Raw genomic sequence first — 27,221 nt, forward strand, 5'->3', positions numbered from 1 at the left:
CTCGCCAGCACTTTTACTCACGCTTTTCGAAGATTGGGGTAAAAGACCATTTCGAAAGGCATATATATATATATATATAGTGGGCAAAGCACGCCGCGTTCCGGAACGCCTATTTATGCTCTACTCCCACGCATTGCTGGTGACTGTACTTCGAAGCCATGCCCGCCACTTCCTCTTCTCACTCAACTTCCTTTATGGTATTCCTATGCACCTTCTGCCTTCGCATACCATCGATGCTGCTCTGGTGCATTTTGCTAGCCCTTTGAAGCCACTGTCCCCCTATGTGGTGCGGGTATGTGCGTGCGTGTGAGAGTCAGTGCGCGTAAAAAGGTCGAGGCCATGATTTCCCAACTTATATCTCGTTATTTCTTTTTTTACTCGCATTCCTGCAGCTCCTTCGAAGAGCCCCCCCCCCCCCCTTTCCAAACCTCCCCCACCCCCGCGACAGTGCTTCGTCTTTCGAGAGCCCTTGCCTACACCAACACTCCCCTCCTGTGTGCCACGTTTTTGTTGCTTCTCCGCGTTTTATCGCATCTCGCTCTGGCTCCCGGTTTTTTCCCCGTTTTTCGACCCAAAAACCAAGTGACTCCTACCTTTGCTGCCCATATATTTTTTTTAAATCTCTCTGCAGCTTGATAAAATTTTTTTGATAACATTTACACCCTCGGTCCCCATCCCTTTCCACAAGTTCATGTTTTCTTTCTTCGCTTTTACGCACGGTAAAAAACGTTTGTTTTACATGAGAGGGTCACACTGTCTCGAGTTGCTTTTTTTTTTCTCCCTCTTTTTTGCATCTTGGTCGTTGATAAAATGGTCGCTCCTTTTTTTTTTCTCGTTGTTCTTGTAAGTTATTTTTCCTTTCATAAATGCTTCGTTCTCCCGTTCTAACGCTATGGACTCTGCGAATTGTGAGTGGTCTACCGCGTTTAAGCAGCGAACAGCGAAAAAATGGGGTTGAGTCGCGAGGATGTCGCAACCAGAAATAAAAGTAAAAAGAATCCCGCATACGCAGCACAAATATATATATATATATAATAGCAGGGCAAGATCTTGTGACTTATGAATGCACTTTGCCTCCTCATTCGCTCCATTCTGCATTCTTATTATTGCTTTCTTACGTAGGTTCTTGCATAGCGTTAGCGGTCTCCCTTTATCCTCTGTCGGGCGTCTTTCGTTCTGCTCGATTGTTTTCTTTCCAAGTAACTTTGCATCATAAGCATGCCTTCCGGTTGGTACGCGCTCACTTTCCCTTTTGCTTAATTGATTTAGCTGCTTTTCCGCGTTCTTAAAAGGCGAACGCAGTTCAAGATTTCCCTTATGCTTCCTTTTCATCCCTACCACACCCTCTGCCAATATCCCCCCCTCCCGAATATCCGTTCTCTAAATATCTTTTTTTTTTCACTTTTTTTTTTACTTGTTCCGCTTCCACACGCAGTGACACTGTCTTCTTCCCGACTGTGCCAGTCGACGCCGAAAGTCACACCGCATTTTGCACCGTGGCCTAAGTGCACAGAAATATTATGCGTGGGCGTCGGGCTTGAGAGTTGTGAATTTCATTTTTTTCTTTTTACCATCCCCATTTGTCCCTCTCGGCGTTCTTTTTTTTTTTTCTTCGCTGCTCTGTAAAGTAAAACTCGTGTGCGGTACATATGCTGCTTTTATGGGCGCATCGCCATTCACCCATCTCCGCGCGCTTGTTTGTACTCGCAATGCCTCGGGCAAAACGCGCGTGAAATCACTCTTTTACTCGGCACCCTCCCTATTACTGCACTCCCATTTCTTCGGCGTATATGTTATTCCAGTGGGCGCGTTATTTGGTGCGCACCGTAGTTCGTTATTTTCACTTTTCTGGAGTACGCTTTCTTTTTCTTTTTTGCGCCGCGAAGGTGGTATACGATAGATGTGCAACGCAGATTCGGTTTGACGGTGATGCGAGAATCCATTGATTCTTTCATTCTTTTCGTTTATCAAGACGCCAGAGTGCGTCGTCGTGGCGTGCTCTATTGATATTCATGGCCTCTAGCTGTCTAGTTTATGAAGGAGAGCAGCACTGTTTGCCTTCCGAAGTGACGCTGATGTGGCTTTTACTTCCCTCCTAACAGCCTCGGGTGCTGCTCTTCGAAAAAAGGACCGTGCGGTTGAAATGAAGAAAACGAGCCTCAGAATGACAGTGTCGCTGCACGTGTTTGCATTCTGTGACGACCGTAACCCTTTCTTTCGGTTCTATAGGGTAGTCGGAGCAGTATAGGGATATTTTTATGCATAATAAAAGTGACTTATACTTTCTTTTTGTGCTCACCGCGTCCTCTTTTCCGGACGTCGGTGTTGTGAGTCACATCTATACAACAGGTTATAGAACTGAAAACTGGGCTATTTAGTAATGGCTCTGCGTGAGGACGGTAGCGAAAGGCAAGGCGTGGATCAGGAACAAAAGCGAAGGGACGCCCCTGTACAGTTGTGAGTTAGCGCCCGCCACGTTTCCTTTCTCGTCCTCGTGTTTTCTTGCGCCACCGTATTCGTAACGAATACGGTGCAACTGATTTCCAAAACGGTTTTCATCTTGTTCGTCAGCGTTCAACGCAAGAAAGGCATTCATTTTCTGACGCACGTCATTAACGAAAGTTATACGTATATGCGCAAGGGCACAAGATTTACGCTTCGCCATGAGCGAGTTACACGTTATCTCCGTGCCCTTCCCGATGAGTTGCGAGTAAAAAGCCCAGAGAAGCAACCAAATAAAGTAAGAGTGATGACGAGGATTTATTTCGCCCTCCCTGCAGTGTGCATAACCATTATACTTGAAATATTGGTTGTTCAGGCGCCATGAGATGCCATTGGCGCCGTTTTTACGCAGCTTTAGATTACACAATTTCTAGATTTCGTTGCTCCTCGATAGGGGGTTTCCTGGTTCGAGCGTGTAACGTAAGACCAGATGAACGAGCCCGAAAAGGCTACGGCTGACGACGTACTCGGTATGAAAGTTCGAGTTGAAGACAGCGGTGCTCTGTGATGAAATTGTAACGGCAGAGCGGGAGTGCATCATAAAGCACAACGCTTATTCGATTTCCTCTTTGATGAAAAGCGCAATTGCGCACGGGTCTTTTACGCGAACCTCCTATATTTACCGCGCTGAAACGCATGAGGTTGTCTTGCTGAATGGTGGGCCGGGTCTTCGTGTCCTCGCATTTTTTTTAGCTACAATTTGTAATTTATTTCTTGTCATGTGACTGGAAGAAGCCGGTGTAATCAAATGCACAAACCTCTCCCATTACAACATGTCATTTTGAAGAGAGTTGGTTTTTTCGTAGTCATCGGGAACAGACCTAATTGCCAAGAAGCCATTCAGAGCATTCCCTTGTATTCGCCAGGTAGGGCTCATCCTGGAGCCATCACTTCGGGGATGATGCGCAAGTTACTCCATTCTTTATAAGCGGGTCACTTGACTTATCAAATATACTTAACAGCATGACAGGATGACCAACATCAGTAATAACAGCGAGGGCAAACGCCGGTCGTGATAGCGTTTGTGATGTGCTTTATTTTCACTGCACCCTGTCAATACCTTGTTGCTCGTGAGTACGTCTCATACTACATCTGGAAAACTTGGCCGCCACCGAGTGACGTTATCATCACACTACTTAGCAAGTAGCTAGACTACGCTCGAAATGACCGGAGCAGAAAGTGGATCATTTCGGCAGGAAGTGGCGCGGCAATGCATAGCTCTCACGTAACTATCAAAATCAAAACGTCAAAATGTAAGCTGACATACGGAAACACACTGTGGGATAGAATATTGGACGAACCGGGGTAAAATTACTCAGACGGGCTAGCCGACGTTCCGATGACATCGCTCTACTAACCTCTAAAAATTAAAATTCGAAGGGGGACAATGCCGCCTTTGACCAAGTTAATGTACTCAAGTGAGAGAACTCAAGCTAGAGAACTTTTCGTGGTAAAAGTTATTCTAGAGCGCTTCACCACAGCGTCTACGTAGCCTGTGCGTTGCTTTTTAACGCCACAATCAATCAATCAATCAATTGTTATTATTTCAATCATTCAATAACCCACTGCACTGTCTCGTCCATTGTCGCGCGCTACTTTCACACCATTCTCGCCATAACACTCTTTCCAGGCTACCTGCAGTTTACCAGGATCTTAACTGCCGATGCTACTCTACAGATAATCTAGCACCAGAGGCGGCGACACCGCACACTCCTGAGCAAGCCATTTAATTAACGCTACTTTCTACCCTCTATCGTTTCGTAAGAGTTGTTTCGAAACACCTTGCGTACGGCCTACGCCTTTCTAGCGAAACCAATAAAGGAACGAGAACTTGTGCCTCTGCATTTCGTCGCACTTTGGAGCTCTTACGGAAGTCGGCTTATATGAGGTTGCGAAAGCTGACTTCAGCGAACCCTCTGACGCTGACAAGCATCTCTACTTTCTATTGAATCTTTTCGAGCGCAAAGCAGCTGCTCCTCATCGTTGCTTAAACTTTAAAGAACAATTTTGCAACTTTCTTTGTCGCAAATGCTCACGACGCGGGGAAACAAAAACGAAAGGATGAACATCACTAAAATATGGTAACTGCTACGACTGAATCGCAGGTTCAATTTTCATTATTGTATACGGGATGTATGCAGTAACGAGTGTTTACACTGCACGTCAGTTGAAATGAGAAGTGGTTACTTATTCAACTGATAAGTATGAGGCAGCATGAATAACACCTGGATGCAAAAGCTTCAATTGGCACGACGGCTCAACACACTACCTATGCTTGAGCGCGTTGGTGAGCCATTGGTGACTTCCTATAAGTTGTTGCAGGCATTCAAACGCAAACGCACAAGAGAAGACAGCTTGCCTGCGACTCATAGCTTAATATTCTACACGTAAAATCCCAATCACACTAGGACACATTGATATTCCTGGCAGTATGTCCATGTGTCGTTGTGCTTTTATGCGCAGAGAGTCATGCTATCGAATGTGCACCGAATGTGCACCAAGCAGTTCTAGCAAGTCCTAGCAGTTCTAAAACCAAGCAGTACTTGCGACTGAATGTTTATAATGGAACTATAAGTTAAACCTATAATTCTCGCAGCACACATCGGGCTCCTCGAAGGGGATACTCTAAAACTACTATCGCATAAAAACTCCATGCGCATTCAAATAGGCCCAAGCTCTAAATGAGCCCTCCCGCGTATGTCTCAAAGGCTGCCTCAGCAGTACAATTTCCTAACACATCAAAGAAAACCGCAGGACATTACTGACCAAAGATACCGTCATCCCTCGGATGGACTGTTTCTCGAGATATGCGGGTTGTTTCGTCAAAGAAACAGCCTACGTGACGACAAAGGAGTTTTCTTAAATTTCTGCCCCACTTTTTCAGGGCACATTCCCAACTGGGCGCAACGACAGGAAACCCTAGACTAACACTCGAAGTTATCAAAGCGCCGAACAGAGAAAGCCCGCACTGCAGCACCTTTGCGAACGAACGCCTTCGGCCTCGAGAAATCAGCGGTGCACATGAGACACTTACACACATGCTATGAAGAGGAGCAGCCTTTACAGAAGATGTTACGGCTAAATAGGGCGCTTGCAAAAAAAAAATCAAACTTCCTGAAGGCGACTGCCTCGATGTGACTCAGCAGCTATCAGAGTAATCTGCTTCAGATGCGGCAGCGGCACACAAGGCTTGAAAAGTCTATTCGGGCTCCGCAGGACAACTGAAGACTGGAACTCACTTCCCGAGTCCGTTGCCCACGTCGAGTTATTTCGCTACAGAAATCTAACAATGTTTATCCTGTTTTTAAAACTGCTTGTTCCCTGACATTTTTGTACCGATATTCATGTTTTATTTGGTCTCTTTGTGTAAATTGTGTTCTTCCGTCATTTGCGGTATTATGTCAAAGTGTAACACCTCCTGTATGGTCAAATTTATTCATTCGCAGTATTTTCAATATAAAAATAATACTGTAGAGCAGAGCGAGTCAGTGACAAGTACAAGGGACAGCACAGAATAATAGGTTGCACGATGTGCGGTCCAGTAAATGAAGACCTCGTCCAGAACCCAACGCGTGTTCACAGAGCTTCCGTTACATAATTGCAGTCTGCTATTGGCTACCGCCAAGGCCATTGTCGCGTTATCAGACCAAACTCTATCATAATGGTTTTCGCGCTCGAACACTTTGACTTCAAAGAAATGAAGTTTTGTAATAGTTTTGCGAATGTGGATCCTGATGCTTACTCTTATATTTCTTACTTTTCTTTTAAAAAAATATTTTGTTAGTATTCTGATGAAATTTGATTTGGGAGAGGTAGTAATTAAATGAAAAACACCAAGAACCGTGGCCAAAACATGGTGCACGCGTAAAGGTGATGCTCTTCGTTTATGTACAGAATGAGCACCCTCTGCACGCTATCACTTAAATTTGCAGTGGTAAAAATTTTTTTTTATTTTCATCAAGCATAAATTGCGTCTCCTTTCAATGTGAACTGTGCACAATAAAGCAGGACGAAAATGACACTGAGACCCTCGCTAAGTGTCCTCCGTCTCTTCCTTTTGTCCTGACTGCTTCTTTATTTTCATATTTTCTATTTATTTTATTTTATTTTTGCGCTACGTACGGGCCCCAGCCTATACGCTGCAAATGATAGATGAGGTTCTGCAAGTCGTTGTGTTCATACTCACACGAAGTTGATTTGAAGATCGATTGAAATTGAACTAATGGTGGCAGACGAGCGGCAACGGTCTAGAAGGAGAAAGGCAACTGTCTTAATTACCCAGAACGACTTGTTCTTACACACAAAAGATAATGGCGTCATCTAGTGCCCTCTACAACGTCGGTATCACCATATTGCTGGACCACACGGCACGTCACCCAAAGGCTTGCGCCACGAAGGTTCAAACTGCAGCAGCCGCATCACCTTTTGAATGTTTTATTTATTCGTACCGGTATTCATGGGATGCTTCACCTCATGGACACGCTTACGAACCCATGAAACAAAGACATCTTGCTTGTTTAGCGTACACAGATAAGTAACCCAGGTTAGCGAAATTTGCTTTAGTTCGGGAGACAACTCGTTACTTAAGCTGTTTTTCACGACGCAGTAGGACGAAAATGAGCTTATTATGTTACGTAAATCGAAGCGTCGTACTTGCTTTGATGAGCACTATAGTCTGCCGTATTTTTCTCCCGGCAAAGTCGTAGATAATCGGTAATAGTAGGACGTCAAACAGTATGGCGGAGCAACTACCATACTGCGTACATTTACCTATTCATCGAATTTATTCGATTTTCCTGTAACTCTAGTTATGATGATGATGACGATGGTAATGATATGACAAGGATATGTTTGTTCTTTCTTTTCAGTTTGTGATCGACTCTTGCCAGTAGTCACGTAGCTGAAGTGAAAAAAGTATAAGAGGCGATAGGTTAGGTTACGTTAGGTTAGGTTAAGTTTGTTGCCGGCGTCGAGCGCACGGTGCAGAGTTGTCGCTGCCTCTGATATCATTTCAGGGTTTGCTTGTGTCCACAGGGTTCGACGGGATTTGCATGGCGCGGGCTCCTTTCCCAATGCGATTCACCCCTGAAGAAAGCCAAGTGTCCGGCCGGGGGACGTATGTGCCCATTTGTATAACCGGTGGGTATCCGGTGGCTGCGTGGTTTTGAACCCACGACCTCCCGCAGCCGAGGTGGACACTCATCGACGAGGCCATGGCTGCGGTGGCCTCGTCGTTTGGTTAGGTTAACCAAAGTATGCGAGACTGCTCTCTTTTTCGCCCAAGTGTCAGTTCAAAGAAGGGGAACATTTCCAAAGAAACTTCAAGTTCCCACGGAAGTACGCCGAGCGGATCTTGCAGGTTCACAAGACGGTGTAACACACAAACTTTAATGGACATCATCACAAAGAGAGGTCACTGACAAAGATAAGATCGACTATTTATTTAGCACCTAGAGAATTTTCGTTCAGCCCTGTCTGAGACGAAGTGGTTTCTTCCATTCTCCCGAACGTACATCCGCGCAGAACAAATGGCAAAGAACGAAGAAGGGGCAGACGACTGTCGAAACCTGAGGAAACAAAAAGAGAGGACACTTTATTGCGAAAAGTTGAGAGATAAAATGAAAAATTTTGTACGCATTGTCTTAAATTGTCGCGGTAGAAAAAATGAATAGAAGCTCTATCAACAATTTAGCCTATTGAAGTAGCAGAAAGGTATCTTTTACAGAGATATACATGTCTTTGTTGAAACGGGAAGAGATCGTTATTCACAAGTAGCAGTTCGGTCAGTTATTCGTGGAATTGCTGTGAGTGGAACGCGACTCAATAGACAACCCTAAAGACGCACAAAAAAATGAATCCACTTCATTCTTTTTCTTAATTTTTGCACCTTTTCGTTCAGAATGACATGGCACCGTCATATGTCAAAATGTTGTAAAATCTCTTAGGTAGCGCTGTTATGCTTCTTTTTTTCAGTTCTAGCTCAAAACAATTTTAAAAGGAAGTGTCGTCTCCGACTGCAATTTTCTTATACAATGACTCATACTTTCCGCCAAACACTGACTGGGGAACTGAGAATAAAAAATAAAACGGTAATCAGGAAGTGGTGGTAAATTTAGCGTCTGATTTAGCGTTCAATAAACTTATTGTGGCAGGTAGAAGATTAGACACTACGCGAGTGAGCTGTGATGTCTGTTGTGGCGGGCATATCTTATCCGTGTACTTATGCCACGCGTATGTTATTATGCAAAACACGCCAACTTTGACTGATCAAAAAGCCAGAAATCATAGCTCAAAATAAAGCGCCAAAGTGCTAAATAAGTACAAAATTTTAAAGAATAACTTAATCTTTTAACAAAGATAAAGTTCAAAGAAATCCTCACTGAGAACTAGCGCTATATACAAAGATCATGACAGAAAATTTTGAAATATGTGCATACTATGCGTAAGGTGCCAATGCACAACCTGCGAAAAGCGTATCAAGCCGCGATAGTTGAGGTCGTAGCAAAGCGCATGAAAAGTTCATTGCTCGAGATAGTCGGCAGGGCGTGTTAAGTTGGGGGTAAAGGGAGATAGATCCCATGAAAGAGCGCAAAGTGTCACTGACACGTTGAAGCTGCCGTGAACGATTGCGATACGTTGCGTTTCAGGAGCAGAACTGTGTTAATGTGGCGTCACTGGACGTACAGACAAAGTAGCATGTGCACATAACACACGCTCTTATTCTCGAAAAGAAAGGTCTTGCATATATGAGCGTTTTAATTCAACTGTCGTCCTGACGCTTTTCTAGGTTATCTGGTCCGATGTTGAGTTGGCACTGTCGTGTTCGTTGTTTCTTTGCGGTGCTGTTTTCTTTACACTGTTAAGCAAAAGAATGCATACTCTGCACATATGCAGTACTTGTGCGCGTTGTCTATGCATCGCAGAAAATAGGCGTATCTTGTACATTGCGCCATATATACACTGTACGTCTTATGTACACGTTACATAAAAAAATATCAGATGGCATAGCACCATATTTTTTATACTTTTTACGAAACAAGCAGCATCCGCCGTAGCACTGGCGCGTCAATATCTTGTTTTTTTTTTAATGTAAATAAAAAATGTAAACACTATGCGAAGGTAGTCAGCGCACACAGTAACTAAGAGAACGTGTGATATTTTTCTTGCTCTGATATACATTTGCTTAGATGATGTTGGCATCTTGGACGAAGTATGCTATTATTTATTTTTGTTATGATTTCATTTTGTTTCGCATTGTCATTATAAAAAGAATAATACAATCAATCTGTATATTATAGAAACACCACCTTGTCGATTACAAGGTGCTCCCGTTCACACCAGGTACAGTTTGGGCACACTGTATTAACGCTCGCACGTTGCACAACAAGGTACGTGCTCTAGGCAGGAAGCCGTTTTAGCTGGGACAAATCGCGAATTTGTGGCCAATATTTTTATTTCCAAGACGCTTAGTCAGCGCTGTAAGGGACACTTATAGAAATGTCAAAGACATCTTGGATGAAATTTGCGTAGCACTTCCTCACCAGACACTATAGGCAATGGGGAGAAAAAAGAATCGTTTGATAACAAAAAGAAAGGAATTGTACTTTGCGGCATATGTCAACGGAATTCAAGATGTCTGTTTTACGTCTACACTAACGTGGCACCGGATTTAGAACAGCGTGAAAGAAACCACCAGAATGCTTTAGTTTGCCAGCATATACAACAGGCAGCATAAACAACCACTGTATGCCTACTGCTGTTGGCTTTGCGCAGTAAGGAAAGGTCTGTAAACAATGTTATCATTTGCCATTTAGTGGCGATTTCTTTTTTCCTCGCCTGATGAGGGATTTACAGCAAACAAGACCAGAAACATGAACAATGGTGAAACATCTAGCGTTGAACATTCGGCAGTAATTAAAAAGCAATAAAACGCACTAAGTTCACAAAAGGCATAAATGATCAAAGTGCAATCGAAGAGAAAGCCAAAGAGAAACTAAAATTTAACCTCTTGGTGCGAATAAAGATCTCCGCACTGTGCCTACGAATCATTACAAAAGTCTAGACTCTTTGATTCCAAGAGCTCTCTCTACTAGTATGTATTAGTAACTATGTATGTCCTCTTAGCAATATCTTGCTTTTATTTAACAGCTTTTATTTACTTCCAGTACAAAAGTGATCCCTTACTTCAAATCTCCTTGTTTGCCGTTTTAAGCAGCCAGGGATAGTGGCTTCTCTGTAGACTCAACGGCAAAGCTGACCACGTTGTAAAACGTATTCTATAGCGAACAAAGATTCTGAATTTCTCAAATATGTAAGGCTTTTTAATCTTGTCTCTCGTTTCGTTTATTCTATGCGCTGTGGGGTGTGGTCGCATCTGCATGCACTTGCTGCGAAAGCCACTGGTTTACTACATCTAGAGTGCTTCTCCATACTGCTATTAAAGGTGGCGTTTACGGGTAAGCGAATACTGGTGAACACATACAAGGGGTGACAAAGAGCGACAGTAATCTTGTACAAGTATGCTCTGTTCTGCCTCAACTTTGGCTTTGCCACACGCGTGGTATTTAGACGGCGAAGCACGCTTTCCGTTTGTGGTTAACCATTTTCGCGTGTCAACGGCAGTCTTGCCTTGGGAATCCTTCTTTGTATGACTCTACAAAAATGCGTTTCTCAAAAAAGATTTTGGAACCTCGCTTGGAAATTTTTCCTTATCTCAGTTCTACCTTTATCAAATTGGTCGTCCCGTCACCTTCTCTGTAATACACGCCGTCATTTAACGGATAATTTTGATACTTGAGCTTATTGCAGTTCGGTAAGTTCTTGTACTTTTTTGTGCTGCAGCCGGCGCGACTTGGAAATAGACGAATTGATAAGATGTGGACGCGATAAGGTCCCTCAGATTGATGAATCTACTACCATCATCGCAAGGTCGAACACCCTTTCCCAGACAAAAATCTTTCAGCGCTAATCAGCGGGGTTGCGTGAGAAAGGCAAGAAGATACAGTGATGCAAAGGGGCGGCCTCGAAGGACGCAGTTGCTACGGCTGCATCCTTTCATGGCGGCAATGCCGGGAAAGCAGTGCCCGCGAAAGAACACAGTGGGCGTGGCCGTAAGGTCGCTCGACGCACAAGAACGGAAAGGCAACGCCTTCGCCTCTTCTCGAAGATGGGTTGCCTTAGATTTGATTCGCGACAGGAAAGGCGAACGTGGAGGAAGGCAAGGGGAGGGGGGCGTTTGTCTTGGACCAGCACGAAGAAATCGAGAGAAGCAAAGACGGGGAGGAAAGCAGGATAGGTTGACAGTTTTGTACGAGCGACGCCTTTCCGGAGTCGATGCTCTACGTAACAACACGGCGATAAAAAGACGCCCACAAATCAAAATAGAAAGAGGGCGAAAGACAGTACAGAGTGCTGGGCAAGAAGGTTGGATTGGTAGCATCGAGGGAAAAGGAAACCCTTTCCTTCAAGGAACGGAGCTAGAGGTGCGCCAGAGCGAGGCGGAAAAAAAAGGAGCTCTTGGAGAACCGGCAAGATGCGGAGAGAGAGGGTATTGAGGAAGAGTAAACAAGTCAACAAACACGCACAAAACGGGAGGCAGGCCAACACCGGAGGATGCTATCGAACTGAGAGCTGGCGTCCCATTGGCTGCACCGGTGTCGCCCGCTGGCGGAGGCGCGGCCCGCCATAGGGTAAACAGTAAACAGGCCGCGTCCAGTCGCATAGCGCCGCCACCGAGACTGCGGCGACTCTCTCGCTCTTCCCCATCTCGCCTCTCTCCGCCGCGCTGATACCACTCTATTTTTTTTCCCTGCCTCCAAGCAGCCCGTGCAGTCTGCCTCCGCCTTGGCTCGGCTAGGCACGGCTGCCGGCTTGGCTTCAGGGAGAGCTAGTCGCTGTATCGACGTGGCTTTACTCTCCCCAGCGGCGACTTTGCCTCGTTCCTCTTTTTTTATCGGATGTCAAGCCTAGCTAGCATTCCGCTGCTTAATTCGTACTGAAGCGCTCCTTTCTAAAACATTTCGTACCGCTAGCTAGTTTCTTGCTCAATTCTCCTGTCATTTACTACGTCTCTCGCTCTCTCTGTCTCTCTCTCTCTGTCTCTCTCTCTTTCTTCATATGTTCTTTTTGCGCTGCTCACGGTGTTGTCTGCTGTTATACTAACTACTACCCACTATTTTGTTGTTCGCCACTGTAAAGCACCTTTAGGCGTACATTTACCTCTGGCCATATTCGTAATCAGGCCATATCCTACGGAGTAATGGTCTTCTTTTCTAATGTAAAAGACTTACCACTGTCTGTTTAAGAGGATGGCTGAAGTAAGAGAGCTCCTAATATGCCACGGAAAGAGAAGCGCCTCTGGTTAAGTAAAGCAGAAACGTTTCATGCCTCGCCAATGTGTTTTGTAACAACGTGAATTTGCGAGCAGTGGCGAATGTGTGTACCACTGATTGTTTTTCTTTGTGAGCATTGCGATGCCATTAGACAGCTTCGGCGGCAGATCCGTGGCATCCCGACACATGAAGTTTATAGCTTCACAACAGACATTTCCTTCTTATGCGATGACCTTTCTCACCGGGCCGAAAGGTTTTCTCAACCTCCATGGCGGGAAGCTCATTTCAAAGAAGACTTGAGATTCTTTTGATCTGCGATAGAGTTCCAAGGCAAAATCTATGAAGCATACCGAAGTTACAGTAACTCCATATCCCCTGACGTAATGTTCAACTCCAGGCATGCTGTTTTCGTACGGAAATGGCGCCTCCTATTTCACGATCGTATACGGGCTTGCAGAGAATCAGTCGCTTCAGAAGAGCCTGAAGGCAACGGTTGCTTCGTTATCGTCGTCAGCCTATTTAAGATTGCTGTGGGACAGAAATGTCTCTTACAAAGGCCCACTAATAGCGTGCTGAGAGAATGAAGCCCTAGTAATGAACTCAAATTTAATAATGTCATCATCCGAAGTTTGTGCCACCATCGGACGTATGTGTGCACTTGCTTTCTCTTAGCCTCCCACACTATACCACTGGCATAGCCAACTGGCTATTTGTTCAGCGACACACCGACGTGGCTATGGCATTTTTCCGCGAAGCACGAGGTCGCGGGTTCGTGCACTGGCCGCAAGGAACTGTCCCGATGTGGGTGTAATGCAAAGACGTTTGGGTACTGAGCTCTGTGGGATGTGTCAAATGACCCCAAGTCGCAGAAATTGATTTGGAATCCTGCACTGAGGCGTCTCGTAGATCCTGCTTCCCTTTAGGATCTTCCATCGATCACGTAAGCTACTCAACGTGCATTTCGCGTGGTTCGATGCAGGTTGTGCGGCAGAATAAAGGCAGAACGTCGGCTTGTAGCGATAGGAATTCTTTCTGCTGAGGTTGGAACAGGCGGGTTCCCAGAGATCCGATCGTAACGTAATGTCAACGATTGCAGCGAGATAGCCTACCCGAAACCGAAAGCTTATCCAGCTCTTATGTATATTCGAAACGCTGCTTATACACTCTTCAGTCTGTGTAGAAATTATCTAGTCACAGGTGTCTGTCTGGTGGGATTTTGATGAAGTCGAAATCCACATCAGAGAACGCTTCCGAACGTTTGTCACTGATGGGTTATAGGCAGCAAAATAGTATTAAAAACGTCTGTAGTGCAATCACACATTTTTTTTGTCTATGACCGTGCAGGTGAGCCGCTTTTGCAGCACGCCTGGGGAGCTAGGAGGAAATTTAGTTAAGCCGAGTAGAACCCATGAGGTTGCGCCAGCCATTAAATTGGTGTCTACACAGAAAGGGGTCGACTGTCTCTCCTCATATAGTTCTACCAGCCTTCGCGTAGCGCGTAGCCAAATGTGCTACTATCTGGCTAACAGCCCGCCTTCTTTCTTGTGCCCTTTGTGTCCCTCTCTTTGGTCTTCACTGTGGCAATCATTATATTGCTCGTAATTCTGCGCCCAGAAAACTATATTCAAGCGTGGCTTGGCACGCGGCAAAAAAAAAAAGAAAAATAAGAAAAGAAAGACAAATATTGTAGACAGAGCTGAGTATGAACGGCAGCGAGGCGCTACGTTGAGATTAGGGAAGGAAGGAACAAAGAATTCTTTAAAAATGCCTTTCCAAACGGCGCGCCCTCGACGCCTGCGTGCGCCCGTTGACAGCACGCCATGGCGCCGCTTCGTGTCCAGCCTCCTGCACGCTCCATCTCACCTTCAGTTTTTTTTTTCTACCTCTTCCCCACTATCCTTTATTTCCGCCATCTTTCCTTCGCGTTTATTTTTTTTATCTCCCTCGGCTCGTCACCGGCACAATGATAATGGCTCGAGGCTAGCCCCGGGCCGAGGTGCGGTGCGCGCAAGACGCACGCGCGCACGCGTGCGTGTACAAGGGAGGGCAGCGTAAAAGGAAAAAAAAAGGAAGAGGTTTTTAGCATAAGACGGCGGCGCCTCGAACAGCGAGAAGAAAGATGTTTAGGGGGCGAGTCGGTAATAGGGAGAGAAAGGGTGTCGGGGAGAAGAAGGAACGAGTGCCGTCCGCCGCAAGAGATGGATCGTAAGCGAAAAAGAAACAACGGGCGTTAAGGAAGGAACGAGACACGGGAGAGAAAGGAAAGAAAAATTGGGGAGGTAAGGTGGAGTTGCTAGATGGAGACGACGGTGGCGCGCCGGTGCGCGCGTGCAACAAAGTGCAAAAACAAAGCAACAACAAACAAGGCACGCTTTTGCGGAGAATCGGGGAAGAAGGGGAAGTCAGGAAAGGGGGGCTATGCGTGAGTGAAGGGAGGCAGGGGTAAGGGAGGGGGGTTGCAGTGGGGAGATTTGTGGGCGGAGCTTGTTGTTTTTCGCCCTCCCTTCGCGGCGTTGACGCGCGCCTCCTTCCCCAATGGCGTCCCGGGTCGGGTTGCCCGGGCGACCAATGGCGGCGCGGCGCGCGCTTCCCCAAAAGGGAAGAAAGACGCCCCAAAATAAAAGGGAAGCGGCGTCGCGCGGGCGGCGGTGGTGGGGGGAAAGATTGCAACGCTGCGCGGCGAATGGCGCCCGGGTTTAGGTGCACGCTCCCGACTTTCCCCCCTTCTTTTTGTTATTACCGAGCGGGGGAGTTGCTCGTGGGTAGGGAGATGTGGGGAAGCGAAGAAAAAACGAGAAAGGGGAAATGCCGTGCAACTAGGAAGAAGGGCAGCGAAATAAAGCAGCCTCGAAGGAGGACCAGAAAGAAAAAAAGGCGCTGGCACTGACGCTGGCAACTACCCGGACGACGCGACGAAGACGTCGGCAAAAGGGAAGGAGGGAAGAAATGGAAGAGAGAATTGGGGAGGAAGAGGAAGAAGGAATTGCGCGGCGCGCGTTCCTCGAGCCGCTTTTCGGGGTTGGGGTATAAGGGGGGGAGGGAAGTTGCATGCGCATAAATAAAAGCAAAGCTAACGAAACCTGCAGGACTTCGGAGGAATTAAAAGGGCCACGAAGAACAAAGCATCGCTGCTGCACCAGCGTGCCTCGAGTGAGCAGGCTGCGAGTAAAAAAAATGTACAAGATGGCGCTTCTGCTGCTTGCCGGCGCTAGTTGCCGGTCGCCTCCGTCCATCCCTTCGCCCACACGCCTTCCCTCTCCTTGTCCCCGGCTGCCTTCTCTTCGTGGTCCAGTTTGCGCACGCGCTTGGCATATATACCTTTTTAGGTTGCTCGTGCCGTTCGAGCGCTCGGTGTTGCTATAGAACGCGCGCTCGCGGCTTCTCCCGTGCTGCGTGCCGGCCGGAATTCGGTCCTCGGATTCTTCTTAGCGCGCTGCCTTCTTTTCTTTCCAGCCTTCGCTCTGCCGCGGGTCCCCGAGAACGCGAATATTTGTTTTTTAGCGAGGAGGAAGAGGCCTCACCCTTCTTCCCCCTTCTTTTTCTCGTCCCTTTCTCCCCCCCTCCCCCAACCTCCTTCAGTTTCTTGCAGTTTTGTCTTGCCGGCGCCCGTATTGACTTCGAAGCGAGCGAGCGGGTGGGCTCTTTGCTTCTCCCACTACGTTTTCTGCCAGGCGGTTGTGTTTGTTTTCGCCGTCTCTGCGCATTCCGCCTGTATGCCCTAGTGTGTGTGTGCGTGCACGCACACACGCACGCTCCCATGCACGTCCGCGTCGCGCGGGATGTTTGATGTACGTTTTGTCTTACGATCCAGGAGGCGCTTTGCATGTGTGTGTACCTTTGTCGGCGAAGAGACGGCGACGCAGAAGAAGAAGACGCAGATGGAAGGAGATGGAGAGCTGGTCTTCGCAAGGACAAACGCTCGGGTTGAAGAAGAAGGAAAAGCAGCACTTGCGCCGAGGAGGCAAAGAATGCTGTCGTTCTCGGCCTGTCGTCTTCTTCCCGTGCATGCCAGAACGAGGAAAGGAGGCGCTTTTCTCGCATTTTCTCGCCACTAAACCTGATTCCCCCCTCCCTCGTCGGCCTCCTTCCGAGCCCCCCTCCCTCTCTTCTCTCTCTCCTTGCGTCTCCTTCCTTCTACGCGTCTTGACGCATGCGCACCGGGTAAAAGAAAGAAAAAAAGAAGAAGCAGTGCCGGCGACTCGGTCGCCTCTCGGCCTGCTGGTGGCAGGCACAGCCGTTAGTCGATGCCATTACTGGTTCGCCCCCACCCCCCACCTCTCTCTCTCACCCAAGTTCGTCAGCGTCCTTCTTTCTTTTACAAACCCTGCTGAGCACGCTTTCCTTGCTTCCCTTTCTCTTCCCTTTCATCCCATCCTTCATTCTAGCTGGACGCTGACTCTAAACACACTCTCGTTCGATTGTCGGCCATGTTTGGCCTGCTTCACATCGTGCGCCTAATTACAACCCTTCGTACAGGGCTGCATGATTTGTTCGTTTATTCATTCACAGTATCTTACGTGCTCCTGTGTGCAGCATAGGTTCAGGAGGTAACGTGACTAACTTAAGAAACAGATAATATTTGTCTAATACGTTATTGATGATACCAAAAGAGGCGAAGTAAATTGATAAAACGTGATCGCCGCGAAAGCGCCAAAACTTATGTTTAATGTCGTTTGTTTTTCTTATTTGTATATATTGTGAAATGGTTAGAAGCAGATCTGTATATGGGATGCGGGATAACATGTAAAATTGTATAGGAAGCTTTCCTGCCTGCTTACAAATTTCGAACGAAGCGTTCGCGTAAAATAACCGTTATGAATTGCCAGTGATCCCGCACCCCCCCCCCCCCCCCCAAAAAAAAAAATTCAACTCATCTAATTTTTGCTCCAGAAATTTATACACGTAAGGCTTCTGAATATTTGGGTATTGTTATATGCATAGTGATGGATGTGAGAATACGGAACCGTATCTTAGACACCCGTAGCCACTCAACGAAGAATAATAAAGGCAGGCACATGGGTTCGCGCAAATATTCCGAAGACTTTTTTTTTAATTCTCTTGCTAGGTCAGCAGTGCCTTGGTGGTTTGCTCAGTATCACAATTTATGCTTAATTGCCTGAGAAATTACATAAGATGAATCCTATACACAACTACGCATACCTATTGGCACTGCCATTGTTTGTACTAGCGCGGGTGATGAAGCACTCGCAACGAGGCTATAGAGAGAGAAACAACCATTGATATTCTGGAGATGTTAACCTGGAACGAGGCTATAGATCTTCCAAGTTCAAAGGTTCCTTTCACTCCGAAGAAAGCACTGTTGAATGGCAATTTATCGGTGATGTCCATAGAAAGAACCTAATTGGCCTACTGTAATCATGCAAATTATTAAGGAGGGAAAATCCCTCCTCTCTTTTCTTCTTTCTTTCTTTTTTTGCTTGTGCAACAAAATTTACCACTTTTATCTTTGTAGGGCAGCAAATACTGTAGCTTTGTATTAAATTGTATAATGAAGCTTTAAAACGGTAATAATTAGTCATGCATACGTATAAAACAGAAAGGACTGAACAAATAAACATAAAATATATACATACAGGCTCAACAAGGCACTGTAACTACTTATCTCATTTTCTTAACTTCATGCGCTTGTTGCTTGCAGTGAAAGAGATTCTCGTAATATTCTTAACGGACCATGCAGCCTGTCAGACTTGTGCCGCGGTTTTCGTTGCACGGTAATTATTGAACTGAGTACCTGTTATCGACACAGCATGAAACAGCGTGGCCCAGTGGGCTACCCACAGTGTGCATTTCTTTTGGCACCCGCTGCTGTAGAGACCAACTGATAGACAAAACATTCGAGCAGTTGGTAGCAGCGAGATACAGGGTTATGGATTCACACAGCTAAGAACTGCAAGTTTCCGCACTTATCGCGCGCATGCCGTTGTGTATGTATTATACATATTATTTTTATGCGAAAGCCTGAAGTGGCACATACCCTTGACGGTCTGTAACCGCGGGGGTATGAGCCACTTCATGATACCCCAACCTGAGTCTAGTCAGCAAAATCTATCCGGCAACATATGACAATAAATGCCCCCTACCCGGGGAACACGCAACGCTTTACCACGTTACATGGGCCTGCCAGAAACCAAAGGTAGCGCCAGTACACAAAACACCAACACCGGAGCATTGGGAGGCTGCGCTGTCCTGCCCGAAGCCTGAAGGACAGCTCAAGCGGATCGACAGAGCTAGAGCTAGCAAGATGGCAGAGGCCAGAGTAGCCCTGGACTGAGGGCGCCACCTTCGCAGGGATACCTCCTTTGTAAAAATAAAGTTTTTCATTCATTCATTCATTCATTCATTCATTCATTCATTCATTCATTCATTCATTACACAGAAAGTCACGTGAGCTCACCTCGCGCAGGCACGCGCTCGTGTCACTGCTCCCGCGTTCGCCGTCGTCTTCTTCCAAGCTGGCTCTGATACCGGTCATCATGCCCCCCCCCCCCCCTTCCCCAAAAAAGAAGGCGAGCTAAGACAGAAGTAATTCAGGGACTCGAACCCACGGCCTTCGGTGGGAGTCGAACCCTCGAACTTATGTGGAAGTCGAACCCGCGGCGTCTGGTGTTAATTAGGGAAATTAATTACGGTACAGTTAATTAAGGTAGCGTCAACTAAGGCACTCGAACCCACGACCTTTGATGGGAGAAAACAAGTAATAAGAAGTAACACCGCATTCGAATGAGAATGTCAAATAATCTAATGAAGGTCTCTTGAGCGAGCAGGTTCTCGCCTTCAACCTCTTTGGTGTGCGCCACAGTGACTGGCAATTTTCTTTATCGCATTATCACAAGGTACTGCAATTTTTTTCTTTTTGTGAATTCCATGAATGATATCTACGCCTCTATTTCTTTCTTTTACACGTCCACAGTCCGCAAGCTTCACGAAAAAAACATCTAAGAAATTAACGAATTAGGTGGCGTCCCACGAATCAATAAATACATGTTTATTAAATCAATGGGCGTTCATGGGCTTCCAGACATGCATGCGCTGTACTTCTTTGAAAGAAGTCCGCAAATGCACACAAAGCTCCCTAGCGACTGGCCACTCCAGGCACTTTGCCTGTATACGCGTCCTTCTTTCATGCTCGGAAAAACGCTTCTAGGAAGCACGCATTGAGCAATAGAAACCTGTATCGGGAGTTTTTCATGACGCTCTACCATTCTCTGATTGACACCTTTCATCCAATGATAATATTTTAGAAGTTGGTTAATTAATTCGAACTAATTACCTAATTAGGCGAAATGAAAAAATATATAGCTTGAGCATCTCCAAGCGATGACAAAGAACATTACCTTGGTTCTGTCCAGCTACGTGGCATTCGCATATTTCTAAACTCCGGCTAAATTTAGCCAAGTTTAGCCGCCCTGTATATACATACATATCAATGAATCTATCGACTTGCACCGGGAACGTCTCCCATTGATCCAGTTTGCGTAAAATTCGTTCCATCTTCCACGGTCCCGTATCACCGTATTTGAATAGCACGTTTTGCAAGCGCATATCCTTCGAAAGGAAGCCTTGCCTTTGTGTGCTAGCGCCACAGGCGGCCGTCAATGTTTCCCTGCTACAACTTTTTTGATCGCACCAATCTTGTTAGACATGCGTGGCCCTCTTAGCCAAATGGCCAATGTGCCTTTCGACGCCAGAGCGTGCGCCTTTGTGCAAGGATTTCCCGAGCCCTGCACACGTTTCTCACATCTTCTTTCTGGACAGCGAGCCGGATATCTATACGTACAGCGGCCTGTTGATTTCCGAGCCTACCACTGCCACGCGTTCGGCTTCGTCGTTCCTTACACGTGCTCTGTGCCAGAGAGATCGTAAATCCAGAATTACCATAAAAACCCGGCGGCTCAGGCCGCCTCAAAGGCACGTTCTTCGCGCCAGACACTCAGAGATACGCCCTCCTGACCTTTAGAAGAGCCTTCCCTGAGAGCTTGTAATATCGGCCGCTCTGTACGCCTTGTTTGGCTGACTCGTTCTATCGGCGTTTGCGAGAGAATTAGACTATCCACGTGCGAGAGCACTTTGATATTCAAAGAAGGTGCCAAATGTTAATAACTGCAGCCTATCCAGCGGTGTGTTTATTTTCGTCCGCCGAATTGAATTCGGCCGTACAGCGTATAAACTTAGTTTCTTCTTTATGGATAGTGCCCTTTGACCTTAACATCTATTGCCTGTAGTCCTGCGAAACAAGGTAGCGCGCTGTATAGCCAGAGCTGCATTACACAAACTACCACTCCATGAGCGAAACAGACCTTCGCGCTTCGACAGTAAACGCTAGTTAAAATTGTAATTAAGGCTGCACCCCAAGCGTAGTCTTTCTGGTGCACCCATTTCGGCCATTTCTATTCCAGCCACGCTCTTCGATAATCTAGCCGCCTTTATATCTTCGTCCTCTGGTGGATGAAGGTTAATTTTGTGCGATCAATTTAATTTATTCAGCTTCCGGACTTTTACGTGCGAGAACCGCGATCTTAGCATGAGGCACGCCTTCGCGAAGGGGCTCAGTAATTTTGACAACCTATAGGGCTTCTTTAACGCGCACCCTAATTCACGGTGCATGAGTGGTTTTTTTTTTTTTTTTGCATTCCGGCTACATTGGAATGCGGCCGCCAAGACCGGCGATCGAACCCACGACCTCGCGTTCAGTAGTGCAACGACGTAGCCACTAAGCTACCACGGCAGGTTTAGGATGATCAACAACTCCGGTCAGTACGTGGAATGCAGCTGCTGGAACTTCAGTTTCGTGCACTGTAATACTATGCGTGATTCGTACACTTCATGTGCTTCTGTGCCCCCCTTTAACCGCACAAGCGGTTAAACAGCTTTCAGAGTTACATTTGTCTGTGCGGTGCATTTGGATCTGCTATACAATTATTTAAGAATTAAGAATCAGTAATTGCCTTCTAGAATTATATGTCTACGCTTCCGTTCTGGAATCAAAGGCAGTCCGACTACAAGGTAGCGCTTATTAGAAATCATGGCAGCGCTACGGATTTCTACGTATTGCTGCGCAGAAAATGTAGTAAAATGCATTGGTGTTATAAGTAATTTTCCCTACCTCCGCGTAAGAAACGTTTTCAGGAAAATAGAATTATTAATGTTACTATAACTTTATCGAAGACCAGCAGCTGTGCTTTGTGTATACGGTGTTTCTTTTTTTAACTGCACCTCGACTGCCTATGGCAGATAGCGCATTTCTAAGCGTTGATCTGAATTGCTCGTTGAGGCGGCCATTACTTCTACGAGAAATCAAAATGTTCAATTGAATAATTAACGTAATTACGCTAATTAACTTTTCAAATAATTACTTTAGGCCACATATTTCAATGTACGAATTATAGCCGCTGAGTTCGCACGGCGTATCCACTTGAAACGAATTCTCTGGACAGCACCACTTTCGAGACATTAGTTTTCAAGGTGTCCGTCGAAATGCATTCGTGTTCCAGTTACTTTTGTGCTCCAATACATAATATGGCACCTTCTTAAGGCAAAGCAACTGGAACGCCACTGCGTTTCGTCGGACAGTTCGAAAATTAATATCTCTGAACTGGTGCTGTCCACAGAATTCGTTCCAAGTGGATACGCCTTGCAAACAAAGACACTGGCATGTCAGCACCTTCCTTACTTTCGTTCGAAGGATTGTACTAGCTTAGCTATTCTCTATTCAGTTCATTCAACGGGATGTCTGAATCGAATGACACCTGTTTCCGTAAATAGCCAGCCCGACTAGCCAATAGAAGGCCAGCATGAAGCTTACTTCTCTTTCACTATAACCTTTTCTTCAAGTCAAGCTTTCACTCTTCTGCATGTTTCCACCAAAATGTGCCACGTCAGGAAAGTTATGTATGCAATATTTAATGCATCAGGTTTATTTTGTTTCAAATTTGATATAACCTGTCATCCTTCATGTTTTGTAATTGATCGCGTGTAGATTAGCTGAGCTATATGTCTTACAAAGGACAGCTCTAACTTTAACGCTCTCTTTTGCACAAAAGGTTTCACGAGTTAGCATATATATATAATATTGTCCTTGATAACAATATTGTGTTTGCTAAAGCACTGCGCTATCTTTATAGCAAAAAAAAAAAAGAGGGGGGAGGGCACGTAAGGCATGCAGTGGAGTACTACGCATACAGGGCAAAGTTCTTTTTTTATACACCCCTATATGCGCATATTTTCTTTATCATAGTGTTCTTGGTATAAAACAGAGTTAAAGCGTTTTATGTTAACCTGCACTGCACTTGTGCAACAGCTCAACCGTGCCAGAATTGTACAAGTGTACTTTCCAAGAAAGAATACTTCAAAATGTTGTTGTTTTTCTCAAAGAAGTTCGCGCATACTAACATGACTCCTTGGCCTCTTATTATCGCTGCCGGTCACCTCAAAGACAGGGCATTCCGATATGAGACACCTTACTACTCTCAGCGCACGAGTGCCTATTACCACTTCTCAATATGTTGCAATGTATGATATTCTGCACGATAAGAATATGTTTCAACTCAACAAATACAAAATTTTAAAAATGTGTATCGATTAGCTCCTGCTCTGGCAGGGTCATAATCGACCTGCGCTTGTTATAATCCCTATGTGTGCCAGTGAAACTGAGCCAGTCGGAGGTTTCTTGTATTGGTTATTATGCCAGTGCATTCTTGATTATTCTAAGAGTAATTAAAAAATTAATCAAAACGAGAGAATGAGCCTGCTAGGCGGGGCATTGTCGCACCCAGAATGAATACGAAGAAGCAAGGGGGAAATGCTCATCAAATAAATCGCAGTATTTTCGCATCAGATCGTACGTTATACGCAGACTCAATTTGTTATCACTATTGAATTATTTAAATGGCGATGTTTCACGCACCAACACCACTATCTGGTTACGAAGTCTTTACGTGAAGCCGCTAACCCGCTCACGGGTCACCAGTTGAACATGAAAGCATCCTCAGTGGTTTATCGACCAGTCTTTGTCAAGAAAGGTCAAAATGCTCGGGACACTCCTGTTCCGTCCTCAAGCAGTCGTAAAAAAAACCCTGGGTCTATGGCCGACTAATACATTACAAAGGCGAGTGCTAGGGTCCTTATATTATCAGTAAACCTGAAGTGCGAAGAAAAAAATATGTACACTGGGACAAGTGACGTTCTCCGATTGCTGTTTGTGGTTCGCGTTCGAAGTTGCCAAGGGATGGAATACCGACCAACCAGCTCTCAAATATTCAAGTAATATTGTTAGAAATTATTGAAACTTTCTTTGTGTTGGTATCTGCGCCAGAATTTATGTGCCTTTCTGTGACCTGACTTTGGGCTGTCTCATGTGTAGTGCATCTTCTATGTCAGCTGACTTTACATTGTAGCGTGCCTTATGTGACCTCTTCTGTTGGTTGCTTTTCCTGCATTTTGTCCAAGCTTACTTTACGTTTCCATCGTGTTTTATTGTGGCCACTGTTATCAGGTGCTTTCAGTCCATTAATGAGCACCTGAATTCAAGACTGAATTTCTCGCTGTGACATTTATCTTGTTCCGTGCCGGCTTTGTTTTGTCATGTTTAGTATACGCTTTCGTTCTGTGTGAAATTGAGTAACCGGAGTTCGTTAGCGGGCACCAACGTCTTCCAAATATCCTGCAATAATCAGTTACAATTTTTCATCCTTTCTACTATGTCGGCTAGACTTTTCTTACGGCATCATGGGCAAAAGTCGTCATTTTACTGCGCATATAGAATTAGCACTTTTACGAGAGCCTTAATGCTTGATAGTTTTACGACCTAATTTAATGCCGGAGCTTCGAGAGATGCCGATATGGAGAGCTCTGGAATAATTTTGACAACCTTCGATTCCGTAAAGTGCCGTCAAAAGCTCCCGAGATGAAAATCTCTTTTTGTAGCATTCCTTTTTCATCGGAATGGAGCCAGTAGCGTCGAGAGTCGAACCCGTTACAGTGTGGTCAACTGAGAAGCATCATCATCATCATCCTCTTTTATGTGCACTGCTGGGCGAAGGCTTCTTTCTGCGATCTCCAATTACCCCTGTCCTGTACCAACCGATTCCAACTAGCTCCCGCACATTTCCTAATTTCGTCGCACCATCTAGCCTTCTGCCGTCTTCTACTGCGCTTCCCCTATCTTGGTACCCATTCTGTCACCCTAATGGTCCAACGGTTATCTAATCTGCGCATTACATGCCCTGCTATGATGCGAAGCATCATAGCCGCTAAACCACCACGGGAATTCATTCACACATCCACTGTATATAGCAGTCATCGCGAAAAAAAAAGGAGAACATGATTACCAATGACTAGGTCACTATCTTAGTCCTAGGCTAAGCTAATCCTTTCAACATCAGTTAAATAAAAACAGCGATACGAAACAAAACATCGACAGCCTGCAGAACGGGGGGCCGAGCCTGTGCCGTTTGGTGAAGCAAATAATGTGTTTCCGAAAGCAAATAACCGTGTTCTTTTTTTAAATCAATACTCCATCATTTCTAAGTCTTCAATGAAACACTTAGTGCAATCAACTGCTCCAAATAAGACAGTCGCACGTCACATCTGAGAAGTCACCAACGAACGTTAGAAAAAGTTTTCGATATCATCAAATCAATCGAATCAAATCAAGGCCGCTGCTCGACGTAGATACCAGTATGCCTACGACACTTTCTTTGAGATAATTCACATCCAGCTTTCCATCCACTCTCACAGCAGTGCCGAGACCAACGCATTGACCAGTACGTCTTCATCGCGGACGAGCTGGATCTTGAGGGACCGAGCGCCAACTGTATCGAACCGATGCAGCCCTTTAGCCTCACTTTGGTTTCTTCAGAGAATGAGAAAGGGAGGAAGCGACTTTGAGAACCAAAGGGGGAGGAGGGGGCCGCGTCTTAAAGAAATGGGTTGATGGGGGCGCGTTAGAGACACAAGAAAAAAGAAAACAAATAAACGTGTGGAGGAGAACGAGGATGAGATTGGGGAGTTAGTAGCACCGAAGCTTTCGTCTCGAAGGATTATAGGAAACAAATAACGAGGCACTAAACGAGACAGAGAGAGGGAGAGGAGGAAAAAAAAGAGAGAGAAGGTTTTCGCGAAAAGCTGCGCATACGCACGCCGTCGGCTCTGGCCCACCAACGCGATTTCCTTCGGCAAACGGGCTACAGCCGTGCTTGGAAAGCCCGGCACCGAGGCGGCTTGTTATTATTTTCATTATTGGATCCGTCGTTAGTATTCAAGTCCGTAGTCTGATTGCTCCCCGCGCCTCTGGTCGCCTTCGCCGTTCTTACGGTACTTCTTCCTATGTCTTTCTTTCTTTTCTAGCCCTAACCTGCCGTTCGATTCTGGTCTCTTTAGAGTTTTTATTTTTCTTTCGTTATCATCCTGTTCCCTTTTTTTTTCTTTTTGTACCGTTCCCTCCTGTCGGTCTTGGCACTTTATATATCTCATTATTGTTATTACGGCTCAGACGGGGCAGGGGGTAAGACCATTGCCGGGCGGATAATACAAGAAATGTAAGTGAAAGATGCAGAAGTAGTTCTCCAAGAAGAAACACCACACCCCTCGTTTCCTCGGTTGGACGCAGGAGCCGCCCCGTTGAAAAGACCAAACCAAAGTGCCGCCGTTGCATGGTGCCTCAAAACGCTGCATAGCCGTCGCGCGCGCTGCACACGCAGCGTACGTACCGACCGGAATTCTCCTGTCGCCATTTTGTTTTCTCTTCCCGTCCACCATCCACTTCGCTTCTTGCTCCTGTCGTCTGCTCCTGTTTCGTCGTGTGCTTTTATCTCTCGATTTCTACGTCGTCTGCATTTTACGCTTAGTGCGTCTCGCCTTTGAATGCTTTAGTTTTTTCTTGATTATTATTATTGCAGGCGCCTCGACCACGCCATTTCTTTATTCATCCCTTCGCTTCACTCCTCACATTCTCTCTGGCCTTCTTCTTCTTCCTTTTTTTTTTTTTCCTGGGCACTCCTGATCGCAATGAAAATAAAAATTAAGAGGTAGAAGCTGGCAGAAGCGTCGTCGAATGCGCATGCGCGGCTTATCGAGGTTTGCCTTTGCCTCCCCTTTGCCGTTCTCCGCTGTCGATCCAATACTTTTTTTTTTATCCTATCCTCTGGAGTATTGCGTCTTTCTCCGCCGAACGCGCTTCGTTTTCTCCCCGTCTCTAATTGCGCATTTTTGCAGTGCTTTCTTTTTTCTCCTCCTGATGCAGCCTGCGTTCTTGAAGCGTTTCTCGTCTTCAGGCTTTTTTTATCTCGCGAAGGATGGCGTATGCCAGTTATTCCTTTTCACCCCCCGGACTTCTCGTTCTTGCTGATGTTATTGCGAACACGAGAGAAA

At 45.9% G+C, this 27,221-nt stretch overlaps 1 long non-coding RNA gene across 1 annotated transcript in view; it reads right to left on the reverse strand.

Moving 5' to 3' along the window:
- Window positions 1–7,870: 7,870 nt before the first annotated feature.
- LOC129384035 (uncharacterized) overlaps window positions 7,871–27,221 on the reverse strand; it is a 29,994-nt gene continuing 10,643 nt past the window's right edge. Inside the window, exon 2 of the long non-coding RNA XR_008611789.1 lies at window positions 7,871–8,069. This is a non-coding gene — a long non-coding RNA (uncharacterized lncRNA). The remainder of the gene's footprint in view (window positions 8,070–27,221) is intronic.

This window comes from Dermacentor andersoni, chromosome 9, assembly GCF_023375885.2.
Source record: "Dermacentor andersoni chromosome 9, qqDerAnde1_hic_scaffold, whole genome shotgun sequence".
NCBI classification, from domain to species: domain Eukaryota; kingdom Metazoa; phylum Arthropoda; class Arachnida; order Ixodida; family Ixodidae; genus Dermacentor; species Dermacentor andersoni.